The sequence below is a fragment of the Equus caballus genome, chromosome 9 (assembly GCF_041296265.1).
Source record: "Equus caballus isolate H_3958 breed thoroughbred chromosome 9, TB-T2T, whole genome shotgun sequence".
Taxonomy (NCBI): Eukaryota; Metazoa; Chordata; class Mammalia; order Perissodactyla; family Equidae; genus Equus; species Equus caballus.
The window spans coordinates 63,195,461-63,216,427 of record NC_091692.1 but is presented as its reverse complement, the minus strand read 5'-3'; the positions used below and the strand labels follow the sequence as shown (position 1 = coordinate 63,216,427).

At 41.9% G+C, this 20,967-nt stretch overlaps 2 long non-coding RNA genes across 3 annotated transcripts; one reads left to right on the top strand and one right to left on the bottom strand.

The window, feature by feature from the left end:
• The first annotated feature begins 1,211 nt into the window (after positions 1-1,211).
• LOC106781024 (uncharacterized) lies at positions 1,212-19,415 on the top strand. 2 transcript variants are annotated; one of them, XR_011421669.1, is made up of 5 exons: positions 1,212-1,337; positions 8,028-8,178; positions 17,431-17,476; positions 18,015-18,243; positions 18,523-19,415. It is a non-coding gene; the product is annotated as an uncharacterized lncRNA (long non-coding RNA). The 2 variants fall into 2 exon arrangements; XR_002810417.2 differs by having other exon boundaries at positions 1,222-1,337; positions 8,049-8,178; positions 18,523-19,414.
• On the bottom strand, positions 7,460-18,092 carry LOC138915613 (uncharacterized). The gene is made up of 3 exons (XR_011421670.1): positions 17,969-18,092; positions 13,212-13,401; positions 7,460-11,988 (listed from the first exon to the last, which is right to left on the bottom strand). It is a non-coding gene; the product is annotated as an uncharacterized lncRNA (long non-coding RNA).
• Positions 19,416-20,967: the final 1,552 nt, after the last annotated feature.

Sequence of the window (20,967 nt, the reverse complement as noted above, 5' to 3'; positions counted from 1 at the left end):
TGCCTGCGAACTCTCCCTCTCGGCCCACCCAAGCTTCTTTTCTCCCTTCACTGCTCCAGCTCAGATGTGGGATTCAGGTCCTTGCCTGAATTTCTTCGAAATCACCTGCACGATGCAAATGCGTGTGTGGCAGACTTTTCCTTAAATTCAGAGCACTGAGTGCCTACCTTTCCTGCTGTGAGCATCTCAAGGGCCCTCTCTCTTGGCTTTCCTTACTTCAGTTTCCCCCTCCCCATCTTTATGTCGTGCTCTCCACCCCAAGATTACAAACCAAGACTCCTCGATGACTCTGACAGACGTCAGTCTGAGATGGAAGAGACCAACAAGGGGAAACTGAACCGTGAGTCCCTCCGGCCTCTGCCAGGCTCTAGGAAGGAGTAGTGAAAGATGCTGACACAGCCCAGCACTTGCTCCCCGAGTGGTCTGGAGCAAATCCGGACTCCGCCACTTACCAGCTGTGTAATTTGGGGCACGGCTCTTCATGTGCCTCAGTTTCCTTTATCTACAAAATGGGGATGGCACTAACGTTTAATAGGGTTTCTGAGAATTAAATGAGTTCAGTACCGAAGAATATCTTTGGTCTTGGTGGAAGGCAAAAGTTTCTTCGCGTTAATATGTATGAGGTGCTTACAATAACATCTGACACAAAGCAAATACTATTAAATGTTAGCTATTTTATTTTTTTCCCACAAATATGAATTATGCCCTGGCCCCACCCCTCCCATGGACACACAGGAGCAGCTACAGTCAGTTTGGTTTTGAATTATGTATTTACATCTATAGCTATATCTCAAATACCAGAAGAAACTATTTCAATATGTTGGAGGTGGGATTATAAGTTTATTTTTTCCCTTTATTTTCTTCGTGTCTTTTCAAATTTTCCAAGTTTTGTACATTGAACATTTGTTATTTTGGCAACTATGGAAAACGCAAATTTTTTTTAAAAGAATGGCAAGAGAAGCCTCATGGGGTGATGATGGCATAGGCCAGAAGCCTTTCCCCCGTGTGGCAGTGGATTAAACCCTCGAGACCAGGCACGGCTCCTTGGCTCCTGGGGAAATGGGTAGACCTTAGAAATTAATGGTTCCCTGCCGTTTGCATTTCAGAAGAAATCTGATTATTTATTGCTCTTCAGACTTGCCATTTCAGCATCTTGAAAAGAAACCAAACAAAGAGAAATGAAAGTGCAAGACTCAGTTCCTTCCTACAAACCAAATCGTTCTGAAAGTTCCCTTTGACTCCTAGATTTGAAGAGACTTAGCCTGCTTCCTGCCTCCAATTGCTCTGCTAATTTAATCTGCTCAGTCTCTGAAGAGTCTAAATCATTGGCCTTTGGGGTGAGTTCTGGCTGGTTCTGGCTGGTTCTGGCTGGTCTGGTCTCTTCCAGAGTTGGGCTAAGCTGTTTTACATGTTACCCTGAGTTCTATTTTGCTAACTTTTTCCTTCCAAGAGGGTGTCTCCTGACCTAGTTAAATGAGCTTGGTATTTGTGCGAAGTTGCACATTAAGTGAAGTGATGTGGACTCATTTTCCTTTTCTCCGCTGGAGACCTGGAGCTACACATTTGTCCTAATTTTCCTGTTTTGGTTCCTGATCATTTCTCTTATGGGCACCCAGTAGCTTTATGTTTATCTGGCAGAAATCGGTTGTTTGTATGAAAACAGACCCCAAGCAAGTTAATTCACTTACGTTTCCTTATCTGGAAAGTGGGGATAAAAACACATGTATTCGTTTTCTAGGCCTTCTCTAACAAATGACCACTGACTTGGTAGCCTAGAACAATAGAAATTTATTCTCCTCATAATTCTAGAGGCTAGAAGTACAGAACTGAGGTGTCAGCAAGGCCGTGCTCCCTCCAAAGGCTCTAGGGGAGAATTCCTCCAGTTCTGGTCTTCGTTGATTTGTGGCAACAGAACTCCACTCTCTGCTTCCATCTTCACATGGCCTTCTCCCCCGTCTCTCCCCTCTACGTCTCAAGTCTTCTTCTCCTTTCTTTTCTAAGGACACCAGTCATTGAACATACGACCTACTCTAAGTCCAGGATCTCTCATCCCGACATCCTTAACTTAATTACATCTGCAAAGACCTTATTTCCAAATAAGGTCACATTCACAGATACTTGGAATTGTGATTTGAATGTATCTTTTAGGGAGACGCTATGTAACCACTACAACTTATCAACCGTATTGAGTTGCTGTGTGATTATTAAAATGATGTGATAATGTATGTGATACAGCTATCACAGAGCCTGACACATAGTAGGTACTCAGCCAATACTCATCATCATTACTGCCACCAAGTAAGTACTTCCATGGGGCCAGGCCTAGCACCAAGCCTATCTGTGCCTCAACCCACTTCTCTCAGAAGGAGATAAAGCCCCATTTTACAGCTGAGCAAACTGAAGCTTCAGAAGCTTAGAGGAGCTGGTGGCAAGAAGTGGAGCTGGACTCAAACTCAGGTTTTCGTGACTCCAGAGCCTGTGCCCCTCTTCACTGCACTTGATTGCCTCCGTGTTGCTGGTCTGTCTCCTCTGCTGTGACCCAGCACATCCCCTCCCCCAGGCACACTTTACACTCTGACCCAGAGCTGTGTAGGTGGGAAGTGTTGGCAATGGAGACAGAGAAGAGAGAAGTTTCTCTGGGTTTCCACACCTGCTTGAGCATCCTTGTGACATGGCAACTGGCTTTCCCCAGGAGAGTAATCTGAGCGAGAGGAGGAAGTCATAGCGCCTTTTATGTGCTCCCCTGGGAAGTCACATGTCACTTCTGCCATACTTTATTTGTTGGAGGTGAGTCATCAAGTTCAGCCCGCACTGCATTTGAAAGCAGACGTATCAGGGAATCTGTGGACATGTTTCAAAACTACCACACTGCTCCGTGGGAGGAACATGGCCTTTGTCTACAAACGTAATCCGGCTACATAAACCACGTCTTTAGCTCTGTGAAGGGAGGCCTAGAGCTGAACGTAGGGGCAGGGGCTGAGGAGAGCTAGATCGTTCCACATAAGCAAATGGGAAGATCTGAACCATAGGTCAGAAGGACAGAGGAAGGAAAGAAGGGAAGTGAGAAGAGAAGAGAGGGAACATGAGCCTGGCAACATGCAGGGTGCTGAGAGACTTGTAAGAATAGGTCTCACTAATGTTATATTTGATGTTGTGTGCTGAAGTATAAGACCCCTCTATTTTATCAAACTACCACACACACACACACACACACACACACACACAATAACTTGTGTGAGAGGCTTTTAATGTCAACTATGGAAAGGGGCAGAGATTCAGGTCTGGGTTGATCAAGTCTAAGCAGGAAACACACTTGAGGGCAGCAAGCCAATCCCTGAGTTTACCCTGTGTTACAGACACAGATGTGTTACAGAAGCAGATGCTCGAGGCCATGAGGCCCTTGGGAATTTTCAGAAATCTTGAGAAAGGCAATGACACTTGCATGAGCCTGGAAAGAGAGACAATTTTTTTTTTTTAATGTTCGTACACTTTACTGTATGCATGTTACAACCATAAAAACTTTTAAAATAAAAAATCAAGTCACAAATACATGAAATAGAATATCATTTAATGTCCTCGAACACATAAAGGATCCCCAAGTTTGTAGAAATTATCAACAACATACTAGAAAAAAAGATTTTGCTTTTAAGTGTAAGTGTTATTGTTCTAGGATCTTAAGAAGCTGAGCGGCCCAGTGGGAGGTCCCTGCATGGAGTTGTTCCCAAGCACAATGCACAGCAGAGTGCTTCACCTGGGAGGGCTGGAGCCCGCCCTCATTTCCAAAAGCAGCCTTCAGGAGCAGGGACCCCATCAGCCACTCTGCCACAGTCGACGGATGGCCATTAGCTCTTTGGGGTAATTTTGCTATTGAGTGTCTTCGGAGGATTCAGTGTTTCTGACAAAATCCTAAGATGCCGTTTTGCAGTTCTTCTTCATTATTTCAAGTCATTTGCATTCCTCTTCTGTAGTAAATGGTGGTTTAGGAATGGCGGTATTCATCGGCTTCAGGCTTAATTAAGCCTGAAAAATAAATTTAATGTCACTCAACTTCAGGCATGCTGTCAGCATTGTAGAGCCCATCATTCTGTCCCACCTAGTTACTGGATTTGTACATCTCTTTTCTTTTGAGAAACATAAAGCTCTGTTGAAAAATCCTTTAAAAGAAAGAACATCCTGATATTTTAATATTTAACAAAAATCTTTTTGGCGAGGAAAGACACGAAAGGAAAGAGGGTTAAGTGGAGGAAAGCGCATTATGAAGCTCAAATGTTGAATGTTTCTCCAAGACTATTTGGCCAAGTCGCTACATACTTACAAGGCTGCCTGGGTTCTTGTAAGTCACTGCCCGTCAAGGGCGGGTCTGGCTCTTGGCTCCCCCTGCAACCCCAGTGCCTGACAGTGTCTATGCGCTATAAACATTTGTTGACTTGAGCATTCATAAGAGACCATTAACACTGAAAGATTGGTTAAGATCTAGTTCTAGAAAATTCCCAAAGGTAGATATTTTGGAATAATGAAGTTCCTGTTCCAAAGGTCCTGAATTTCCTTATTCCTTACTAATTTTGATCAAGCTTCAGGAAGGCAGAGGGAGCAGCTCCTAGGGTGGGATTTAGGGGGAACGTGGGAGAAGATGGTCGGTGACTGTGCATTTGTCCATGCTGTAGACACACATTAAGGCTAGTGGTTTTAAATATCCTTTTGCCTATTTTCAGAAGCTCCACTACCAAAGGTCATTCAAAATAACTAAATGGTGAATAGACTTTGAAAGGGATCCGCCATCCACTGAATTGGATACTGTCTTGTGTTACTCACCCCTGCTTTTATCTGTACGTTTTGAGTCCCTAAACAGACATTGAGTTCCACAATAACAGGGCTGTAACTTATCCATCTCAACCCCCTATAGCAGTCTGCTCCGGCCCTACCCTCCAGCCACAGCTCCTACTGGCCCTTCCCCAAATTTAGCTCACACCTCCTGCCTCCGGGCTCAGGACACTTGCGCAGTTCTTAAGTAATGGAAGTGTCAACTGGAGCCTCTTGCCCCTTATAATCCAGAGAAGATTGTCTCAAATACCCCATTCCAAAGCCCCCTGCCTTCTCTAAGGCTTCTGCCAGCTCCTGGGAGACCTAAGTTCTGGGCTGTCTCTTGTTCTGACCTTCTGCTTCTGTGAATGAGTTCAGCTTAGGGCTCATCTTGCTGTTTTGTATAACCTAAACATGAGACTCAGGCATTCCCTTATTTTTTGTAAGTTCACACTGACACATCTTTGTGTGCACAGCAGACTTTATTTTTACTAAAAATTCAGGAAGATGGAGGAATTTGTATCACAGAAAATCAGACAAGTTAAAAATAAACCCTAGCCTCCTCGGTCACGTTCTCAAAGCATCCCTCAGACGTGTCTGCCGCCAGGCCAGGTTACATAACCTCCTCTCCATCTTCTGTCCTTCTAGCTTCTTGCTTCTTTTCTATCGCTCAGGAGAAAAAAAAAAGAACACAAAAACCAACCACCCCAACACACACACAAATTCCTCCCATTTTCCAGGCCTCCCCTGCAGATTCAAGGACCCCACCAAAGATTTAAAATTACTACTCCTGAGGAAAGGCTTTTCCTGAATTCTAAGACGAATCAACTTCCATCCCTAGTTTTTGTCTGGATACTAATTAGTAGAGAAACGTGGTGAAGGTTTAGTTTCCTAGTTACTCTGGGTCTCAGTTTCCCATCTATGAAATGAGGATGTGATAGCACTTGCTTTGTGGAAGTGCCGCGAGAATGCATAAGTTAACGCGGAAAGTCCTCAGCACAGTGCCTCGCATGTGATCCACAGAAAAATGTGTCCTATGCTTCCGCGTTCCCTCTCTTCCTGCCCACTGAGGCTCGGACATTTAGGCCTGAGCCAGGCGCCAGCACCCCGTGGAGGCTTGTGTGAGCTCTCCAGCCAGAGCTGACCACTCCTTCCAGCCACGCCCTCCTCGCATTCCTGTGGCCCTGGGCAAAGAGGAATGCAAAGATGCTTCAGACAAGCCCCTAAATGAGTTTGCAGTCTGGAGGGAAAGATAGACACAGACGTTTAGAAAGGGAACAGTCCCAGGAAGCTAGGAATGGGGTGGACAGGGAAAGAGGTACATTAGTCAGCTTCAAGGTCTTAAATTCAAAATCAACTTGTGATCATGTTGCCAGTGTCATGAGCCCAGAATACCACTGCGCACTTCTTCAGTCGACTTTCCATCTGTTGCAAATTTTACCATGGTGCAGTTTTAGGTCTTGCCGCTATTCCACTGTGTTGATTATTTCAGCATGTGTGTATCGGTTGGGGCTCAACCGCTATGAGTTATGGGATAAGGAATTTATTATAGGAAATGGACCTTACACAATTTTGGGAGAAGCTCAGGAAGTAAAGGTCTAGAAAGGGGAGCTGAAGAATCAGAGAAAAGTTACTAAGCAGCCCTGGCTTTCAGGGAAATCTGGAACCCAGGCTGGTCCAGCTTCTGGAGTGTGATTGGGAGGGGGGCTGGGGGAGAAGTCTCTGAGGATTGTTGGCTCTTCACATAGGGACTGCCTCTGTGCATTCACAGCACAGCAGCTGCTGGCAGGCCCAGGGTTGCTGTTGTTGGCAGAGCAGGGAGACAGGAAGGAGAACTGGACGCAGAGTGGGAAAGAACGAGGGCAAGCTAAACATGCTGACACTTCTGTGTCTATCTCTTGCCACCTCTTACCAATGACGACCTTTAGAATGTAATGGTGCCTGCTTCATTTCTGCTTCTGAAGTCTTACACAACTTCACTTTTGGCCAACTCAACCCAGAATCATACAGAGAAAGGAATTCTAGGAAACATGGTTCCCAGTGGAATGATCCAGCTCAGCGTTCGTTATGAATCTCAGTATTGATTGCAAATTGGATAGATGACTGATCACTAATATCTACTTCTTGGAACAGAGAATATAAAATGTTAAGAGGGAAAAGTTAGGATCTGGGTGAATGGCAGGGTCAAAATTTTAGGACAGTCCACAATCTGGCTCACAGAGATGGTTCCACAGAACAATGGAGAAAGGACAGTCTTTTCAAATAAAAGGTGCTGGGTCAATTGGATGTCCAAATGGAATAAACACTAATCCTGACACCATACCTCACGACATATATAAACATCAACTCCAAGTACATTATAGATCTAAATGTGAAAGATAAAACAATAAATCTGCTAAAAGACAAAATAGGAGACTATCTTCTTGACTTTGAAGTTGCATAAGATTTCTCAAATAGAACACAAAGAGCTCTAATTTTCTGGAGAAATTCAGAACACTTGTAAAGTACAATTGTTGGATAGAGTATAAATTAATTCAACCACTTTGGAAAACTGTTCGATGATGTTTCCTAAAGTTGATTCTATTCATACCCTCTATTCCAGCTATTTCACGTGTAGATATGCACTCAGTATAAACGTGTATGTAAGTATACCAAAAGATTTATGGAAGAATGTTGATAGCTGTTTTATTAATAGTCAAAATCAGGCAGCAAGTTAAACGTCCATCAACAGTAGAGCAGATAAATAAATTTTAGTACACCGGTACTACAGAATACTATACAGCAATGAAAATGAACAAACTGCTGCTACATACAACATGAATGAATTTCACAAACATAATTTTGAGAAAAAGAACACAGACACAACCGAATATACAGTGTATGACTGTATATAAAGCTCAAAATGGGCAAAACTAATCTATGATGCTTGAAGTCAGGATAGTGGCTTTGGATACACTGCGAAGATTCTGGGTTTTGATCTGGAAGGTGGTCACAATCTGTGATAATTCGTTTAGCTTTACATTTATGATATATGCTTTCAGTACATTTTACTTCAGTTTTTTTTAGAAGCTTATTTTTAGAAAAGCTTTTAAAATGTTTTATCCATCACCTGTTGTCACATCTGGTAGTCTTTTTCTTACTTCTAAACCTCTTTTATCCCTCTTACATTATTTCCTACCCTCTTGCTCTAAAAATGTTTTTCTTTCCTAACTCTTCTTGCACCTTAGACCCTTTGCTTTGTTACTCAGCAAATCCTTCTTGAGTTTCCACAATATGCCAAGCACTGAACCAGGCCTAGAGTTTACGATGATGAATAAGCCAGCAAGGACACTGACCACATGGAGCTCCATCTTCCAGTGGAAAGAAGCTTCTAAACAGGTAATTGCATCATAACTGACTCTTTTATTCACCTCCCAAAATTTAGGTCTTCACCAGACTTCCAGATTAAAGTCACCTTCTCAAAATCCACTATTTGTGCTCATTAAGGACCCATCACTCCCCACATCGTTGCTGTGTAAGCCCTCAGCATCAACTTTGACAATTTCCTCCACCCCACATCCCAAGATCTACCTCATCCTGCGCATTTCTACCTCTGAAATGTGCATACCCACTCCCCCTTCTTTCCAGCCATGTTGCCTCCACCCAAGTTGAAATCCTTACTCCTTCTATTGCCACTTCATTTAGGGTTCATTTGCAGAAACAGAAGCCACTCAAGCTAGTTTGAGCACAACTCAGGTTTAGGTGGCTAACAAATTGTTGAAAAGGCTGGAAAAGACATTTGAAACAGAGCTTCCAGGAACAACATCCAACTCTTGGAATCCTATTACCTCTGTCAAAAATTGGAAAGCAATTCCTGTCGCTACAGAAGTCCTCGAATCAGGAAGCAAGTGACCCTGGCACGTGTTGCCTCTGTATCATCCATGTCAGCAAAATGGATCCTTGTCCAGAAGTCCAGCTACAAAGAAGTGTGTGAATTATAGGTCCCAGCTTTCCAGTCTTAGTGGTACAGGTTAGAATGTATGTTGAGATGCTAGTCCTCGATGTCTCCTTCACCTCCTAGCTGGGCTCCCAGCTTCCCTGCTCTTCCCCACAGTTCCATTCTCTTTATTGCTTCCAGCTCCACAGCTCAAAAGCTTCTGATGACTCATTCTCTCCGCTGAATTAGGTTAAAAAGCCCTTGCCTGTCATTCCAGGCCCTCTGTGATCAGGTCCCAACTTGTTTTCCTGGTTTATGTCCCATTCTACTCCTACAATTTCTTCTACATATTCTGCTCTTTCCCATCTCGTGCTTTTGTGCATCCTCTACCTTTCCCACCATCACTTCCCATTAAAATACACAACAGCCTTCTAGGCCCAGACCAAATGTCACTTCCTTTCTATATTCTCCTCTGATCCTCTTAACCAAAGTGACCTCTCACTACAGCTCCAGAGAGCTCCTCCTACCACTTTATTTAGACATTGCATCTGGAGACAGAGATGTGGGTTGGAACCCTAGCTTCGCCTGGGCAAGTGAGGTCATCCTGGACTCAATGCCTCAGTTTCCTGCCCTATAAAATGGGTTAATAATACTTCATAGGTTTGTTGGAAGGACCAGTTGAGATAAGGACCTAAGCTGCTAGTGTACACGCTGGACAGATGGCAACTACTGTAGAGTGTTGTCTTGTTTATCTCTGTACCGCTCCCCCAGGTGCTCAATAATACTTGTGTAATGAATGGACAGGCCAAACCAAGCAGCAGTATTGACCTTAGGCAACCTAAGGTCAAACCAAGGTGATACTTGGTCCCTCCCTGGTTGATATCAGGGCTCTGGGTGGGGTCGGTTTAGGACACAGGTATGAGCAGACGAAGAGTTTCCATTTGTTTTATCAAGTCAGGAGAAGTAAAGCTAAGAGTTTTGACAGTTGGGCTAGGGCACAGCCCCCCGGTGTAGGTCACAGCGATTACCAGTGCCTCATGAGTCAACAACAGTTTGGGAAAGATCCCTCCAAAAGCGTTTGTTTGGAGGGCTCTTATCTCTGTGCCTAGAGAAGGAGCCGTCTAAACTCAGAAACGTAGAGGGAGGCAGGAAGTCTCAGATCAGGTACATTCCCATCTGAACCCCAGTGGGAAATAGTCCTGCAATCTCAGATGCTGCTGGAGGAGTGAAAATTGAAACAGTCCACTTTGCAAACCCATTTGGCAGTGTTTGTTACATATGAAGCTGCACATACCCTATGGCCCAGCAGTTCCACTTCTAGGTCCCCACCCTAGGAAGACACCCTCAGGAGACTCGCTCAAGGAGATGCATTGCTGCACCGTTTGTCAGATCAGGAAATCAAAAACAACCTGAGCATCCATCAATGAGGAATAAATAAAATGTGGTGCATTTAACTGTTAAAATACAAAATGGTAAATGTAAAAGCATGAACTAGATTTTTGTATATCAGTGTGGTTTTAAAAATATAATTGTGAGTGAAGAAAACAAGTTGCAGAATGATGCATTCAGAATGATACCATTTAAAGATATACCACCAATAATGTATATTGTTCTGGGCTACATTTATGTACAAGCTTTAAACAATGGGCTCAGGGGACACGTGTTAAATTAGTCATTGTAGTTACTTCTGGAAAGAAGAATTAGACCAGGAGCCAAGAGGACTTAAAATTTTATCTGTAAAGTTTTTTCTCTTTTAACTAAAACAAAAACAAAATTTAAAGCCTGAAAGGACAAATATTAACAACTGAATTTAGGATGATGGTTGGGACATAAGAACACTATTCTATATTGAAAAGATTCTTTTTTCTCAGAAAACAAAAATATGGCCATGAGTCTGGTTTGGTACCTGTACATGTACGTGTGTTGTGTTGTGTTGTGTTGGGTGGGGAGGCTTTGGTGAACAGCCGTGACCACGGTTGTCCAGGAATATTTACTTGCAGGCAACAGAAATTAATCACTGCCCTGGCATTTAAATTTGAACAACTTGTTGAGGTTCTTAAACACCTACAGGCCCCTTTGACCCTCTGATGAAAGCTAAGTCCTCTTGAGTCCCAGGAGAAGAAATGCTCATACACACGATTTGGCATGTCATTTCAGGGGCTTCGTAGCCCTCAGGTTAAGAGTCGGTACTACTGGAGGCTGTCCAGAGGTCGGCTTTTTTTGACCTCCAGAACAGCTGTTAGAAATGCACAGTGAAGAGACCAGGAAGACTTGTTAAAATAATATATAAACACAACGCTCTCTTTGCACAAAGACAATCTGGAGTGAGTGTGTGTATATGTGTGTGTGTGTGTGTGTGTGTGTAAAAGCTGCTGAAACCCTAAAAAAGTAAACACAGCTTTTTGGAGCTCTCAGTTTGCATCCTGAAGTGTAATGTCAATAAGTCGGATCACTCTGGGAAACTTGACACTTAAGAAGCCCAGCTTCTGCCAGTGTAAACGCCAGGGTCCCAGTCCTCAGATTCAGCTTCCCTCAGCCTGGAGCAGGGAATTGAGAGAAACTTGTCTGGTCTTGCAGAAGGACTGTGGAGTCTGTTCTTGGAAGCACTGCACGGGGTCTGGCTTGCTGCACAGCCAGCCTCTGTCTCCCCTTGCTAGAAGGCCTCAGGGTTTCGCCAACATCCCTGATGGGACAGAGCCTTCTTTGGAGGGGCCCATGCAGCCCCTTTTTGTCCCCTGACCTCAGGCTGGGACTCAGATGGCTTTTTAAACTAAACACTTTTTTTAAAGACTGGCACCTGAGCTAACATCTGTTGCCAACCTCTTGTTTTCTTTTTTCCTTCTTCTCCCCAAGGTCCCCCAGCACATAGATGTATATTCTAGTTGTAGATCCTTCTAGTTGTGGCATGTGGGCCGCCACCTCAGCATGGCCTGATGAGCGGTGCCCTGTCTGCGCCCAGGATCTGAACTGGTGAAACCCTGGGCTGCCAAAGCGGAGCACACGAACCTAACCACTCGGCCACGGGGCCAGCCCTTAAACTAAACATTTTTTTAAACAATCTATTTGGTATTTGGAGTTTTTGAATTTGACTTCTAGCAAAGGAAGAAAAACAGAGGAATGTCATTAAAAAATAATTCTGAAAATTTTTAGGTCTGCTGCGTTTTTTCCAGGTGACACAAAGTTCTGTTGGGTGGGGCTGACGAGCTGCCAGCATCCTGCATGCAGAGCTGCCCGTCAGTAGCTTTCCCATTGGCAGCGCTGTGGCCAAAACCCTAGAGGGTGCATTAGACATTTAGAGGAAACAGTCTCTTCCAAAGACCCAAAGTCAGATGTAGCCTTAAATATTTTACAGGAAAATATTTGCAGAAAAATGTGAATTGGCGATAGCTCATAAGATGGTCCTCACTAAGGTTGCCGACAGAGAGAGCTGAAGTAATGATCCAGGCCCAGAATTATTTTGGAGCCCTGAAAAATCTATCAAGCTATTGATATAGATATAGATATAGATATAGATATATAGATATAGATATAGATATATAGATATATAGATATAGATATAGAGATAGAGATAGAGATAGAGATATAGATATATAGATATAGATATAGATTATAGATATAGATATATAGATACAGATATAGATATAGATATATAGATATAGATATAGATATATAGATATAGATATAGATATATAGATATAGATATAGATATATAGATATAGATATAGATATAGATATATAGATATAGATATAGATATATAGATATATAGATATAGATATAGATATAGATATATAGATATAGATATATAGATATAGATATAGATATATAGATATAGATATATAGATATAGATATAGATATATAGATATATAGATATATAGATATAGATATAGATATATAGATATAGATATATAGATATATAGATATATAGATATAGATATAGATATATAGATATAGATATAGATATAGAGATAGAGATAGAGATAGAGATAGAGATATAGATATTGATATAGATATAGATATATAGATAGAGATAGAGATAGAGATAGAGATATATAGATATAGATATGGATATGGATATAGATATAGAGATAGAGATAGAGATAGAGATATATAGATATAGATATAGGTATTCTCGTTCTTCAGCTTTGGCAAGGCGAACTGGTTTTGGATTGGGTAAATAACTCCCAGTTAGCTCAGCTCTGAACCGGAGAAGCAAAGTGGCATGGGGAAGCTCCCGCAGACCTTGCTCTGCCTCTGCTGAAACAAGAAGGACCAGCCTCCCCAGCCCTCCTGCAACGCTGCTCTCCTTACAAATCCCACCTCTGCGAGGGGGGCAGGTCTTTCAGAATTCCTTGCCTGTAGACAAGCCCGGTTCCCCAGGGTCTCCCCTGGAAACTCCTGTAGGAGGTTCTTGTTCAGAAACCCATCTGGGAAGCACACAGAGCACTCTGGTGCCAGCTCTCTGGGGAAAACATTTATTCCCAGCGAAGACTTACCCAGAAGTTTCAGGGTTCAGATGGCAGCTGCACACCGTGTGCCTGTACCCCGGAGAATATCCTGAGTGTCCTACTGCCCCTGGTGCCTTCTTTTTGCTTAGAGGCTCCATTCTGCTAACTTGGATGCCAAGGCGGATGTCAGTGGCTCCTGTCAATAGTGGCGGTTCTCAGACTCGCGCTTTAGAATCACCTGCAGGGTTTATTAAAACAGAGCCTGTTAGCCCCATCCCCAGAGTTTCTGATTCAGGTCTGGGGTGGGGCGCCCAGAATTTGCATTTCTAACAGGTTCCCAAGTGATGCTGATGGTGCTGGTCCTAGGACCACACTTTGAGAACCACTGGTCTGTGCTTTTCATCTAAGGCACCCCTAATTCCTCAGCTTGGGTCCAATCCCGGAATGCAGCCCTCAACACACAGCCTCCCTCTACGAAAATATCTTGGAAGGAGGGGGCAGTACAGATGTAGTTAGCCAGACATGGTTCAAAGTTATGTATAAAACAGCCCTTTCATTTCTTGTTCAGCAGAACATCCCAATCCGTTCTAGAGACCACAAAGGGGCTGGGAGTTTGGAGTGGCTCTTCTGCCCCCTCCCACCAGCTTGCCCATCTTGGGGTTCTCTCATTAAAGAGGGGCCTCATTATGACCCTCAGGCACCCAGGTGGCTGCTCCCTCCTTTTGGAGGAAGAGCCTTTTCTCCTGGATAGCCTGTCTTGACCGCCTTCCCCACAGGGGTCCTCTTTAGGTTCCTTTCTTCTGCTGGGCTGTGTGTTGTTCATTTCCACCTTGGTATTATATTACTAAGCTTCAGGACCTGAGGAGTGGGAGATAGAAAAAGGGAGAAGCAGGACTTCCACTTTGTCTGCCCTCAAGATGTGCCACATACAAGATAATCAGAACTTTCATCTTGCCTGATTAACAATGCCATGGTTATGTCCTCTGGTATTATGCTAAAAAAGTCTCCCCCTCTTATCCTAGTCTGAACTGTGTCCAGTCCCAGGGACATGCAGGGGAGGGGTGGTCTTGCTGTTGCACAATAATGCGTCAGTATGCTACTGATCTCCCTGGTAACCTCTGCTTTACCTCTCAAAGCGTAGGTTTAATGTTGGGACTCTCCACTCCCAGTAACTGAGACAATTTCAGACAGATATTTTTGTTACCCTGAGACGATACGTGTTAGGCAGCGGTTGCATTTACTTATGACTGGAGGTTTCCCACACATAGAACATATTAACCCTGATTAATATACAGTACCTATAATGGTTCCCAACCTGGCTTTCATCAGAATCACCGGGAAACTTTAAAAAAATGTATGTATTCTGAGAAAATATGTACAACACAGAAAGTAAGGATGTATTTGTTCCCTTAATGTATAAAGAGCTCTTACAAATCAATAAGAAAAATACTGATAACCTAATAGAAAAAAAAAGACAAAAAGTATGCATAGGGAGTTTATACACATACAAAAATTCTGGATACTTATTAACATATGACAATACAATTCATACCACTCATAATTAAAGTCATGAACATTTGAACATTGAGGTATCATTTTTCACCTATCAGACTGGCAAGAATGAAAAAGCTTAACAATACACTTCATTGTCAATAATGTGGAGAAAAGACATTCTTATTCATTGTTGGTGGGAATATATGTTGCCATAACCTTTTTGGATGGCAGTTTGTCAATATCTATGAAAATATTATAGGCATATGTCTTTTGGTCCAGTGATTTCACTGGTATTAGTTCAGCATAGTGATGTCTTAACACATCTATGAAAATGTGTATACAGGAAGTTCATAGCAGCATTGCTTATAATGGCAAAACCCAGAGATAATCTAAATATTTGTCAATAAATAGTGGGTTAAATAAGCATGCCATGACCATCCGCTGAAGCTCTCTGCCACAATAGAAAAAGATGATGTCAATCTGTGATCATGTAACAATCGCCAAGATGTGGTAAGTGAAAACAGCAAGATGCAATAGAGTGTTGTAGTGTACTGTCATTTCTGTAAATATGGGTGATATACACATATGCACATATATACGTAGTCATAAATGTGTGTAGATTATTTCTGAAAGGGTTTATAAGAAACCGGCAATAGGCTGCCTTTGGGCGGGAAGACTGAAACTCCCACTTTTACTATATATATCCCCTTTGCATTGTTTGAATTTATTTTTACAATGAGCATATTCTATTTCATTTAATTAAAAAAAAACAAAAGATATTCTTGGACTCCCTCCCTAAACCAACTGGATTTGAGTCTCTGAGGTTTGGGAGGCAGGAATTTATGTTTTAAAAAAGAAGTCTACTGGGAGAAATGGCTGATTCCAGGGCTGAGATAAGGAATATACAAGATGAGCTTGGAGCATCTTCTAGTGCCAAAAGTAATGAAGTGCTCAAAAAAACAAAAGGATGGGGGCATGTCAAAGGGACACAGGAGCCAATCTGAAAAAAGCTCCAAAGGCCAAAGCTGGAAACTTGAGCACTAAAATAAATAACAGTATTGGGTTATAACCCAGAGTCTAAAATAAATAGCCATGAGTTCATATTGGTATACATAAATGTTTAAATAAATGAATAGGGAAGAAGAGACATCTCCCTACAAAAGAATTGTAAGAATTCCAAACAATTTATGTAGATACTCCACACTCTAGGAAGTGAAACTTAATACCTTTCCTTGACTATGGGTTGTGCTTTGTGACTCCAAACACCACAGTGCTGGGGTGAGGGAGTGACTTACAGGGAGAAACCTGGCAAACACTACCTTAGCCCGGGGGATCAGGTAGCATCAACACTGATACGTCTTGTTGAGAGGATGTATTTTTGATACGGTGTGATGAGAACGATACTTCACCTCTGTGGTATTCTTCCCCCACAACCCGTAACCCCAGTATACCATGACAAAAACAGCAGGCAAACCCAAATTGAGGGACATTCTACAAGATACCTGGCCAAGACTCTTCAAAGTTTTCAAGGTCATGAAAAAGCAAGGAAACTTTAAGAAACTGTCACAGACCAGAGGAGACTCAAACACGTTGACTAAATGTAACGTGGCATCTTGGACAGGATCCTGGGACAGGAAAATTATCTTGGTGGAAAAACTGGTGAAATCCAAATAGAGTATAAAGTTAATAATTAAAAACAAAAACAAAACTCTAGGCAGTTCTTATGTAGCCAGCTCAGCTCCAGGGTGCCATTAAGACTTTAGAACGACTGCCAGAGAGTGCAAGTTCTCAAACTTTGGTGGGCCGTAGAATCTCCCAGGGAGTTTGTCAGCCCTGCAGATCCCACCACAAAAATTCTGATTGAGTAGGTTCATGGTGGGCTTACGGATATGCATTTTTTTTTTTAACAAGAGCTAAGTTTTTATTTCTTCATTCTTTGCATTTGAAGTATTCTTTGATGACATCCTTGAGATTCTTTGTTACCTTTGTTCTCTACTACCACACAACTGCCACCAACCACCACTCTACATGGTTTCCTCTCTCTGTCAATTTTACAAAGTCCTGCCCATCCCCCTAGTTTCCTATTGTCTTGAACCTTAATTAGGTTGATTTGTTGTTCAGCCCAAAGGGCCTCCACCAACTTGACGTGCACAGACTCATCATGGTTGGTGCAAGCTCACAAAGATGGGCTTGGTGCCAAGGCATTGGCAGCTTTGCAAATTCCATGTGCTTCAGCACCTCCAGTGAAGCAGTATTAGCACCCATTACATCTCCAGCAGCAACGCCATTGTGGTGGGTTACAAGTGGAGCCAAATTTTGAATGCGCCTGAGCCTCTTCCTCCACCCAGCTCGTTGGTGGCAGAGAAAGAGGGAATAGGGATTTTTAATAAGCACCATAAGGGCTTCTGAAATGCCATGTTTTGGACACACCGCACTGGAAACCAAAATCTGATACTCATAATTACTATGTCCATTAACAAGATGTGAGTTCAATTGGAACAAAAATCTTCTGAAGACAAAAAGATCATGAACTTCCATTCATTATGTAATATCTCCAGTCTATTTGGGGCACTTGATGAGTTTCCTAATAGAATTCTTACCACCGTTTGACATGTGATGTGTGAAATGAACAAATACTGAAAGTAAAGAATTAATAGGAAATCTACTGACACATCATCCCTTCTGATCATCTTGACCTGGTATAACCACAAGAGTTTATTTTCTATGACACTTAATCCACATTTAGGTCATATTATTTTATTTTTCAATACAGGCGCAGTGTCAACCATGAACTTGTTTGCTGAATTACAGGTTGATGGGTATGTTGTGCTTCTTCCAAAGGCATCCATCTTGAGCCCTCTCTCTTCAGGTTCCCCATGTCTATAGTTCCGTATCCCTGGCACCGTCTTTCCAAACCAATGCACAGCACCCCCGTTCCCCCTAAACACACATTCCTAGTTAATTCCTGCTCAAGTCTTAGCTTAAAGATCATATCCCTGTCCAGCCTCCCACCCTGGTAAGGACCCCTCCAACGTGCTCCCATAGTCATTCCAGCAGTACTACCAAGTACTTAAAAAGAAAACAAACCCAGAATTCCTTTTTTGGTGTTCTGTTATTTTTTTCATCCATTGCTTTTGTTTTCATGAGTAGGTGCCAAAGCTGTCCAATAGAACTTTCTGCGATAGTAGAAATGTTCTTCATATGTGCTCAGATTTCAATCCAAGAAATCTGCTGCCTGAGTCTGTGCTCTAAACCACCATGGAAAACTGCCTCCTGCCACCGAATAATTCATTGCTTCCTTTGTAACTTACCTTTTCTAAGTTGTGTGTTTCTTCCTGTATTCGTATGTTGGCTGAGCGGGCGGTAAAGGTCAGAGGAAACTCTCACGCAAGAGGTGATATTGGAGACGATGGAGAGCAGCAGAGAAGAGTTTATCTGTAAAACAACAGAGAAAGTTCCTGCAGGTGGTGGACACTGCAGACAAGGGTTGAGAAGCAGGAAACAGCAGGACAGCGTCCAGGAGTCTCACACGCAGACAGCTGATGTCTGAGGAAGACATAAAGGGAACCCAACACAAAAATTTCATGTAAGATATGGGAAAAATGGCTTACAATTTGATCTTGGAAAGTGAAAAGAAAAAATATAAAAATCATCTATATCATTATATATGTTTAACAAAATTTAGGTAATAATCGTAAGTCTGCCCTAATTTTTCAAATAGAGAACAAAGTGTTGATTTAGGGTCTGGGAGCCTACTTTTTAAAAAAAACTTGTCTAGTAGCACATTTGACAAATATGTTGGAGTCCTTCATTTTTCTCGGCTGCCTCCCTTAACCTGTGATTTTCAAATGTTTCTCTTTTGCAGATCCTATGATGTCCATTTTCCCCTCTTTAATGAACTGGCTTTAACCCTGCAAGACTCTTCCTTATCAGCGTCTACCTGTGATTCTAGCGTTTCCCCAACATCACTTCCATCAATTTTATGAAACACTGCATCAGGGTTATTCAGATCATGATGATTTTTGTGGCCCAAACTAACCAGAGACACTTGGGTAAGGACTACCAGCTTAAGAACTGCCTACAGTTCAGCATGGCTGGAGTGCTGGGTAGGAGGCAGGAAGCAGTGGGGAAACCCTGGCACTCACCAGTTGGAGACCTTCAGCAAGTACCTCTGACTTTCTGACATTCCGATTTCTCATCCACCTTGAGGAAGCTGTCTCAAGAGGTCAACAAAACTGCACAAATGAAGACGCTCAACATTGTGCCGGGAACCTGACCAGCCCTCAGCAAACACTCATGTTCTCCCTCTGCATTGCCTTGTATATCCTATATTACATTTGATTGACTGACTGATATGTGCACTGGTGAGATTTTGTCATCACTCTACCACATAAGCACAAAACCTGAGAGAAGAACTTATGTGCTGCAGAGGGACAAAGCAAGGAGACATTTGTCGATTTTAAAGACAAGAGTTCCCAAGAAGCTAGTTTCCCATTGAATAGAGAGATAAAAACAGAACAGGAATGCGAGATATTACATATGCCGAGGATGGTATCTCTGAGACTGAACAGAGCTGGCATCTGCAAGACATGCAAAGATTTTTTATCCCAGGGCCAAGGGATTCTGGAAGCCAGCCCTTCCTACATGTCATTCATTCTAGAGAAATAAATAAATTAGACAGTGAAACAGGAGAATCAGTATGCCTAATTGCAGTCTTAAAATTGAATTTATAAATAAAAATAAGAAAATGGAGCACATCCTGGGCTCTTCTGAGGAATTATTGACAAATGTGGGTCTCTACTGCCAGCTCATCTGAAATGCAATTTTTCTGTCTCTTGTTCTCTAAAATCGTTTTCAAATTCATATTTTAAAGTATTTGTTTTTGGAATGTTTTATCTCCCTCAAGAACAAAGGGATTCTTCAAAAAGAATTATACGCGAAAATTAGCTGAGTGGTTTGCAACCATTTACAGTGGGAATTTGTATGCAGTGGCAGTGGTCTAAAGCGCAACATTCACCTTATCCTACGGCTCCCATTACTTCAGAGACACCTCAGAGATGAAATCTTGTAAGCAAGTTAAGGAGGAAGGTCTTGACTTTCTAATGAGAAACTGAAAAGAATAATGAGATTTGTTATCAGATTCGAATCATAAACCATGAGCAGAGGAAGGAACAAATTTGAAATTTTAATCTTTGTGTTCCATGTTCTAATCACATAGTCATAGTATCTCGAGAGAAATTTCTCATAATTTCTGCGAGGTGATATTTGCAGCTATTTTCCTGATGTGAGTTGATTTCATGGAAACAAATCCCAAAGATGAATGATCATGTCTAAAGGAGAAAAATACTGCTAGACTGTCTTAGTCATACATGTCTTCCTTGGGAACATTTTAACCCAGAATTGAGTATGTAAGCATTAAGGAATATTTAAGAAACTATTGATTTGAGAAAATTTGTTTGGGAAGAGCAAGACTAGACATTAACAACAGGGCACAGTGAAAGTCTAAGCTTCCCAACACAAATGTCAGGAAAGATCCACTTATCCTCTGTTACTTGCCATTTCCAATTTCCCCATAGGAGAGCATTCATTTAGGTTAATTTCCTTAATATATGAAGAAAATTTTCTGAATTAATAGGAGAAATCTCAACAACCCAACAGAGGACATGAACACGCAATTCACAGAGAGAGAAACACAGATGACTTTTAAATACGGAAAATGCTTTAACTAGAGAATTATTAACTCAAAAAAAAATAGAAAGTTGTATAAGAAATACAATCTTAATTCACAACTTGACTTCGCAACAAATACTGTTTATATAGAAATAATCACCTAAATGCTGAACTTAGTATATCAGCAAGTAGCTGATTAAATAAGATGTACTTGGAAGGTTTCTCACTGTCATCTAATTTTTTTCAGCCCCATGGATGAAATATCAGACAATTTCTCTAACTTTTCTAAGTACTTTTTGGTTATTAATGAATAGTCTCAATTTTTTTCAGGTTATCCAAAATCCAGTGTAGTCCATTATCAGAACACCAAGCTCTTCTCTGATTTATACTTCTCATCTCCCACAGCTTGAGCCTGGCAAAGGCTTGAAATTTGCAGTGGGCAAGTGTGGGTAGGGTTACCAAATAAAATTCAGGATGCCCGGCTAAATACGAATTCTGGAAAGCAACAATTACTTTTGTCCCAAATATTGCATAGGATGTACTCATACTAAAAAAAACATTCATTGTTTATCTAAAATTCAAATTTAGCTGGGCATCCTGTACTTCTACTTGCTAAATCTGGCAGCCCTAGGTAGAGGGT